Source organism: Lutra lutra, chromosome 2 (genome assembly GCF_902655055.1).
Source record: "Lutra lutra chromosome 2, mLutLut1.2, whole genome shotgun sequence".
NCBI classification, from domain to species: domain Eukaryota; kingdom Metazoa; phylum Chordata; class Mammalia; order Carnivora; family Mustelidae; genus Lutra; species Lutra lutra.
Genome location: NC_062279.1, coordinates 52,717,510 through 52,726,826, shown reverse-complemented (window position 1 = coordinate 52,726,826; position 9,317 = coordinate 52,717,510).

Below are 9,317 nucleotides of genomic sequence, written 5' to 3'. Positions count from 1 at the left end.
GTGTGTGTGAGAGAGAGAGAGAGAGAGGCAGAGGGAGAAGCAGACTCCCCACTGGGAAGGGAGCCTAATGCGAGACTCCATCCCAGGACTCCAGGATCATGACCTGAGCCAAAGGCAGATGCTTAACAACTGAGCCACCCAGGTATCCTCGTTATGTTTTTAATGCATAAGGATGGTTACACAACATTTTGTCTCTCCGTGAAAACCAGAGACAAACTCAACTCAAAAGTAATATTTCTTCCTATAATCACAAAGACACATAAGGAATTGGCTCACTCCCCTGAGTCTTTTGAACTATGAGAAAACCCTTTTTTTAAATAAAGATTTTATTTATTTATTTGATATAGAGAAAGAGGTCACAAGTAGGCAGAGAGGCAGGGAGACAGAGAGGGGGAAGCAGTCATCCCGCTGAGCAGAGAGCTCGATGTGGGGCTTGATCCCAGGACCCTGAGATCATGAACTGAGCAGAAGGCAGACCTTTAACGACTGAGCCACCCAAGCAGCCCAATTTTTCTATTTTATTACTTTAACATGGCCAGGACGTCTACATAGCTCAATCAGTTAATGTCTCAAATGGTAGAGGACTTAGTATCTCCCAAACTATCCAGTCCATTTTTGAAGATCTCTATCAGAAAGTACACCCCTTTTATCTCCCATTTTTTTAAGCTTAAATCCGTTTTCCTGGCCTTTCCCCTTAATCACTGGTGTCTACCTCCCGTGCCCCTGGGAGAACCTTCTTCTTGACAACCTTCAGAGTATTTGAGGAATATTTGAGTATCTGTGTTAGCATGTCCTCTCGAGTCTTCTCCTATCCACATGGATCCTCTTTCTTTGTTTATTCCGAATGTGGGATGGTTTCGTGTGCCCTCACCAGCCTGGTTGAATGTATCTCCTGTGATTTATCACACTTTTGGGCTTATATTCCTCCCCAGGTGTGGTGTCCACAGTCAGACAGAATGCTTTGGGTTTAGTAATTTTCTGTCAAAAAGTTGGCACTTTGATGGCTTTTTTCACTTATGATAAACTGCTTTTCTTTCTTTCTGTTTTTTGTAAAGATTTTATTTATTTATTTGACAGACAGAGATCACAAGTAGACAGAGAGGCAGGCGGGGGGGTTGTGGGAAGCAGGCTCCCTGCTGAGCAGAGCCCAATGCGGATTCGATCCCAGGATCCTGGGATCATGACTTGAGCCGAAGGCAGAGGATTTAACCCCTGAGCCACCCAGGCGCCCCAACAGACTGCTTTTCTTGACATGAGCCCTCAACATGCACTCCCGTTCGTTCTGAAGTCTTACATTGGTCACTAGTTGTGAAAACTTCCAGTCTCACTTTCAGGGAGCAATTTAATGATGGGTCTGAGTAAGGCCATAGGGATCACTGCTCCTTTGCCGAGTTCAGTGGTTCCCAAACAGTGGCCTGAACACCCCAGGTGGCCAATGGTCAGGGGATTTCCTATGAAAAGATTGTCAATCATGATATTGCTTCAATTATGGAACCTTGGTGCACTTGACATCTGCCTTCTCATTAGGTAAGTGTTATTCATTCCCCTCTGGAAGGTCTACAACAAGTATATGTTCTGTGACAAGTGTAATGTGTTTATAAGCATGTGTATAATAAATTATTGGAAATGCTGTGTTTTTAATACACTCTTAATATATAAAGTTTGACTCCTGTCAGCCAGGGCTCTGTTAACATTATTTAGAAGTTGGCTTACAGGGTGGTCTGCCAAAGCCTTCACTGATGTTCTAGCGGCCTCACTATGGAGCTGCTAGGACCCAGGATTGTGGGAGGCCCCAGAGGATGATGTGAGCCCAGGGAACATTTAAGGTGGCACTTCATTCATCTCTGGAGAGGCAGGTGTGAGACCTGCTCATGTCGCTTGCAACGTGTTCAAGGAGCCAAGACTATTACATAAGAATAATAAGAAACCAGTACAGGACACACAGAATTGCACTCTCCAAGCCGAGGGTTAAAGATTTGGGTGTTTAGCATTTATTTCACTACGGGGGCCCTGATGTTTAAGACATTTGCTTGTTCAGTGCTCTCCAATTTGGGAGGACAGGGCTGATATTGTAACTGGTCACCCCTGGACAACAGATGTCATTTCTATCCATCTGTCCCCACACCAGAGCCCTCCCTCCCTGATGCTGGCCAGGAAGGATCCCCCAAACTCCTGTGGACCTGACCCCTAACCCCAGGGAATGGCCTGATCCCAAAATGCACAAGAGAATCTGGCACCAAGCACACTCAGATGACACTGTCTTGAATGAGAAAGTCTATGAAAGTGCCCCTTAAGGTAATCGAGATGTGAATGAAGTTATAAATCAATCCTTACACATACAAAGCGACCTAGAAAATTTGCTTTGATGCTCTATAGTAAAGGAAACAAAATTGAATAAATATATGGGTGTGTTCCCCTGCCAGGTGGCAAACCTTCGAGTATTTCAGGCTAGGCCATTGCACTAATTTCCTAATAGACTCTTTGCCTTGTCTCTAATCGCCTCTACTCTGGTCCATCCCAGGTCATGTATCCAGTGAGCAGCGTTACTGTCCCTCCTCGTTACTGTGGAAAAGTTTCTTAGGCATTTCAGGCCCTCCAGAGACCAGTTCCAACCTCCCACAGGTTTCCTGAATGAACTTTCCCTTCAACCAAGCTGGTCTTTTGTGGGTATGCAAACACGTCATCACATTCCTGTTTCCACGCCTGAATGCGTAAGTAGAAGTTCTCTCTCCTCTCTTGGTCCAGGTTTTCCCTTCCTTTCAAAGTCTAGCTGCTGTCCCAGATTTCATAGGCCCTGGTGCTTGCTTCTCACTCATAAGGGGCACACCAGAACTAGTCAGTGTTTCTGGTAGTTGGGTGACACTTGGCATGCCTTGCTTTATATCGGGGGAGAGACGATTCCCCATGGGTCTCTCACGTTTCTAAACATCTTGCAAGCACACTCACCACCTTTGTTCTGGATGGATTGTATTTATAGGATGTTTTTATAGCAAATAGCTTTGAAATATAGAGGCAGTGCTTCCCTCTGGAGAAAAGAGCAGGCAGGCTTCCTGCCCATTACAAAAGACTCTGATTCCTTAAGCTCAGGGTTTCTCTCCTGTAATGAAACCCACAGCATGTTCACTTGCTATGTGGCCGTTTGTGTCATCCGATGGAAACTGGGGAACTTGCATAAGTAAAGGTTGACGCTCTGATTATTGCTATAATAAAGCCCTTTATCTCTGACCTGGGAGTCTTATGCCGGCACCCATGACACCATGGGAGTGTGGCTTTTTAGCTTACAAGTAGAGGAAAATCTCAGACACTTCACAGTTCTTGACACAGCATCTTTCTATGGAAACTCTGTCTATGGAGACTTTATCTCCCCTAAATGAGAAAATCAAGATTAGAAAGTGTAAACCTATATTATATTTCCTAATGCCTCTAGTATTTTCCCCTACACATTCTTTTTTTTTTTTTTAAGATTTTGGTTATTTATTTGACACACACACAGAGAGAGAGAGAGAGAGAGATCACAAGTAGGCAGAGAGGCAGGGGGGTGCTCCCTGCTGAGCAGAGAGCCCGATGTGGTGCTCGATCCCAGGACCCTGAGATCATGACCGAGCCAAAGGCAGAGGCTTAACCCACTGAGCCACCCAGGCACCCCTCCCCTATACATTCTAAGTATCCAGTAAGTTTTATTGATGAAGTCATAAACGATATTGATAATAAGGTAAAATAACCATAGCACCAAACTCCCTAGTTTGACTCAGATTCAACAATACTCATCTTTTCTGCTCTGTAAGGCCCCTGGTTTTCTAGCAGTAGGGTCTTTTCTTAAATGCATGTGTGCAAAAGAGGGTGGGGAAGGAGAGCGTGATGCGTAGAGATGATGATGAGGGGAATAAGTTCAAGAATCCAGCTGTAGCAGAGACTCTTAATTACCTCCAAATATCACCCATCCCTCTTTCCCTTGTAAAAAGAATCCAATTTTTTTCAGCTGAGAAATATTATGGCTAACTAAAATACCACATTTCTCAGCCTGCCTTCAAGCCAGAGGTGACCATATCACTGGGTTCTTGCCAATGGGATCTAAGCAGAAGGAGAGAGGAGATTTCATCACTTTAAAAAATATGTCAGAATTACTTTGAAAATGCTTCATAACCCTGAGTGCTACCAGCGCTGCCCAGAGTCGGGCTGGGTCTAGCTTCCATCCCCAGGATCCTTCCTTCCGTACCCCAGTCAGATGTTTGGCCATGATTTAAGTCCTTAGGGCCAAACTCAAGCTATGCTAAAGCAAGAGTTGGTCTCACCCTATCCTCTTTGCAGTTGGAGACCTCAGCTTCCAATAACCGTTGCTGTTCATCAGTCTGCTTTATGGAGTGTGTGATCCTTCATCCACACTGTGTAAGATGGAGAAGGGAGCATGGTGGAGCAATACTGAGGACACTAGATAGAGTTCTAAGCTCTAGTTCCAGCTCTCTCCTTTACTCGTTCTGATACCTTCAGGGGTGTATGGGTGTTTTGGTCTCAGTGTCCTCACCTGATAGAAAAGGAATGATAATTAGGGTTTGCTTGTTTCCTTGGGTTTCCCTGAGGTTTCCTGAAACAATTTATGAGAAAGAGAGTTTTGTAAACTAGAAGCTTTGTAAACTCAGTATGCCTTAGCTCATGAAGATAGGAAACCCCAACATTTGGAAATCCACTGGAAGGAAGGAAGGAAGGAAACCATATGGGATAATCTGACTGGACAAACATGAATTTTAGAGGGATAATCAGTCCTTATAATCAGTAAGTTCTTGCATGTCTATCAGTCCAAACCTATTAGGATCTTGCAAGAGTTAGCTCAGAGTAACTACATCTGCCCCTTGAACAAAGTGGGGGTTAGGGGCACTAACCCCACGCACAGTCAAAAACCCACATATAACTTTTGATTTCTCCAAAACTTAACTACTCTAGTAGCTTATCGTTGACCAGAAGCCTTACCAATAACACAAACAGGCGGATAACACATATTTTGTATGTTACATATATGCATTGTATTCTTATAATAAAATAAGCTAGAACAAAAAATATTAAGAAAATCAGGAAGAAGGGACACCTGGGTGGCTCAGTGGGTTAAAGCCTCTGCCTTCGGCTCAGATCATGATCCTGGGGTCCTGGGATCGAGCCCCGCATCAGGCTCTCTGCTCAGCAGGGAGTCTGCTCCCCCGCCCCTGCCTGCCTCTCTGCTTACTTGTGATCTCTGTCTATCAAATGAATAAATTAAAAAAAAATCTTTAAAAAAAAAGAAAAGAAAATCAGGAAGAAGAAATACGTTTACAGTACTGTACTGCATTTATTGATACTTTAAGTTGACATTATTTGTTTTTTAGGTGAATCAATCAGGACCTACATGAAAATGTCTCTATGATGCAAAACACTGAGAATGTTATACACATTATGAACACAGACATCAAAAATGAAAAGAAAATGTAAAAAACAAATGCACATTTATTTACAAGTATAACAACTCATGCACTGAAGGAACACCAACATAATTGCTTTATGATAGCCTAGTGTAATCGATACGATTGATTCTCTGTAACCTCCCTTATATGCTAGTGAATGAATCATTATAAAATTTTTTATGGCACACAGCATTATAGTCATATTTGTCATATGGTTGGGGAAATTTTGTTACATTTTGGGGGAAAAATAACACTTACCTGTGATGATAGGCTGATAAGCAGTTTCTCTACTTATGAGAGAGAGAAGCGTACCAGACGGTCATGTAGTTCTTTAAAAGAACAGCTAAAAACTAAGAAAACTAACACATTACTAATTTTATATTGACTATCACCCACCTGATGGTTATGAAAGGAGAGGCTCTCCACTTCCGTACAAGTCTTGCATACAATGTTCGGCATGATGAAAACGTAGGTGATGTCGATGACGGAAAATGTCTCCTGCAGTTCTTGCCAAAGAGTTACTAGATTTTCACACAAATTCCCTCATCCACCTGCACCACAGATGAGTTAATTAACTCTACAGAGGGATGATTATTTACTAGTCATTAAGTGGGAAGGGATCATCATAAAGGTATTCACCTTCATTGTCTTCACAATGAGTAGGCTGAGGAGGAGGAGGAGTGGGAGGGACTGGTATTGCCAGCCCAGGGACGGCAGAAGCAGGAAAGTGGACGAGGTGGAAGGGGAGGCAGGAGAGGCAGGTACAGTCAGTGTAACCTTACGGAAATACATCACAACTTCTATCTATCTTTTTCGCTTTTTCATCCCTCCAAAATTATTTGCACACGGTACTAATCCTTCTTCTACTATCTGTGTTAGTTTCAGTGCCCATATCATAGAAAGGTCGATATTATAAAAGATGTCAGAAGCAGTCTTGAATAATTGGAACCCTTTGGACAGATTGCCTAAGTCACTTTGTTTTCTGGCTCTGCTGCTTCTCTGTTTTCTTCCCCCTCGTCCAGCATTGGTTCAGAAACACTCATCTCCATCAGGTCGTCTTCTGGTCATCACTCCGGCGTGGTGTCTATTCGCTCTTGAATTTCTCCAGGATCCATACCTTAAATTCCTTTATGCCTCACCTTTTCTGATATATCTACAATCTTTTTCATGATTTTTTGGACAGACATGGTCATAAATCCCGTGAAACCATGCACAACATGTAGACATTTTTTCCTATGGCAGGAATTTATTGTTTCAGGCTTGAAGGCTTTCATGACTTTTCCTGAAACAATGATGGCATGTTCAATGGAGTAGTCCTCCCAGACTTTGATGATGTTCTCTCCGTCAGGGTTCTCTTCCTCTGCTTTGGCAATCCTTTACACAGAATGTCATGCATAATGAAACTTAAAGGCCCTTATAACTCCCTGTTCTAGAGGCTGGATTAGAGACATTGGACTTGGGGGCAAGTAGACCACTTCAGTACCTTTGGTGTTGAATTCAAGAGGCTCTGAGAGGCCAGGAGCATTTCCAGTACCAAATGACCTTTAAAAGGCAGTCCATTACTGGCAAGGTACGTCCTGACTTTAGTGACAAAGTGTTAATAGAACCAATCCAGAAAAAAGGTTCCTGTTGTCTAGGCTTTCTTGCTGACCAACCAAAAGTCTTTCTTTCTAAGACTCCGGGTTAGCTGTTTCATAGACAAGGGCAGTCCTCATTATAAACCCAACATTGGCATAAAACAGAATTAGCCTATGTCTTCCTGCCTTAAATCCTGGTGCTCACGTCTCTTCCTAATTAATAAATGCCCTAAGAGACATTTTTCTTTTCTAGAATAGGACACTTTGTGTTAACATGTTCAGGCAGACATCCTTTCTCCTCAGTGATTTTCTTAATAGCATCTGGGAACTTGTCTGTTACCTCTTGGTCAGCAGAAGCAGCTTCTCTGGTTATCTTGACAATTTTTAAGCCAAGCTTGCTTCTTTCTTTCTTTCTTTCTTTCTTTTTAAGATTTTATTTATTTATTTGGCAGACAGAGATCACAAGTAGGCAGAGAGGCAGGCAGAGACAGGGGGAAGCAGGCTCCCCGCTGAGCAGAGATCCTGATGTGGGGCTCAATCCCAGGACCCTGAGACCATGACCTGAGCTGAAATCGGAGGCTCAACCCACTGAGCCACCCAGGCGCCCCAAGCCAAGCTTCTTTCTACAATTATCAAACAACGCTTTGCTGGCATTAAATTCTTCAGGTTTAGATCCTTCACCTTCCTTTGGCTTTAAGTTGTCATATAATGACTTGACTTTTCTTAAGTCATATTCCAGTCTAGCGGTACGCCTTATTTATGGCAATGCTGCACCCACATAAAAGCCATGTTGTCTATAGGAGATAAAAAGGTACTTTGCAAAAAGTGCAAGGGTTTCCGCACCTGTTGGCATAGCGGCGGTGATGGCTTCATGAATTTCCTTTTCGTTTTTTACCATGGTCCTTAACACTAGATTCATTTATCTTGCAACGGCGGGTGCCCACAGCTGCAGACCTCAGTCTGTGATACATAGCGAGCAATTCAACTTTTCCTTGTGGTGTCATGACTTTTCTCTGTTTCTTGGGAGTGCTTCCAGCATCGCTAGTGGGACTTTGTAAGAGTCTCATGGTGTTAGTCAAGGTTTACAGTATTGCACTAAACAGGATGAAAAACACTCAAAAATCTCATGGGATCACTTTTTACTGCAATATGCAATTTACTGGAGAAAGGCACTGCTCACATGAAGATGATTAGCATCTCACAGTGTTTTAAGTGGATACTTGAAAAGCAACTCTTGAGCTCACCACAATGGCAATAGCAGGTGGCTACAAAATTATTATGATAGTACATGCGATATGCACAGCAGTTAATTTTATGCAGTAATGATTTGATACTGCATCTTTATTTCTCTAGACTGAAAATGGCACCAGGTAAGGTCTATGTTTGTGGGCATACATTCGGATACATTCTAACTTTTGTAATCGATTTGTAAACATTTTATGGTAGTAAATGATAAAACAAACTGACATCTACATATATTTTATTCATTAATGTCTCACTTTTTTCTTAATTATTTGGGTATTCATAGATTATGTAATTTGTCTATTTTTCCAAATTGTCACAGATTTCCAAAATTTTTTTTCAATATATTTATTGGAAAAAAAATTTGCATGTAAGCAGACCTGCACAATTCAAACCCATGTTGTTTAAGGCTCAAATTATATTTCCTTCTGACCTCTTGTCCAAAATGCATAGTGGAGGTGAAGGACATTACTTTAACTCACCAAACCAAGTAAGATTGTTAATAAAATAACTTAAATATTGATCTTAGAACAGCAGGTTTTGCACAGTACTTTCAAAGTGACCAAGGGACAGATGGTGGCATTTAAATGTTCACCATCGTAGCAATGCTACTATTTATTTACTATTTTAACAGGCCTCAGGTATATAGTTGAAGTTCATTCTTCAATTAGTGGTTTCTCAAACATCATGAGAACTTGTTGTCTTTTTTTTTTTAAGATTTTATTTATTTATCTGAAGAGAGAGAGCAGAGCAAGAGAGAGAGCATGAGCAGTGGGAAAGGACAGAGGTAGAGGGAGAAGCAGATTCCCTGCTGAGCAAGGAACCCAATGTGGGACTCAATCCCAGGACCTTGAGTCCATGACCGACTGAGCCACCCAGGAGCCCTGAACTTGCTGTCTTCTTAATGAAATTCTTGGTCAAAATTTTAGTGAAGAACCCTACAGTTATAAGACAGAATTGGAGAAGTAAAATTTGGGGAGATCTGGGAACTGAGCTCACTTCTGGACCTGCTCACCTCTGGTAAATAGGTCTCAGCTTAAATTTCAGTTCTGGGGCTTAGCTCTTTTAT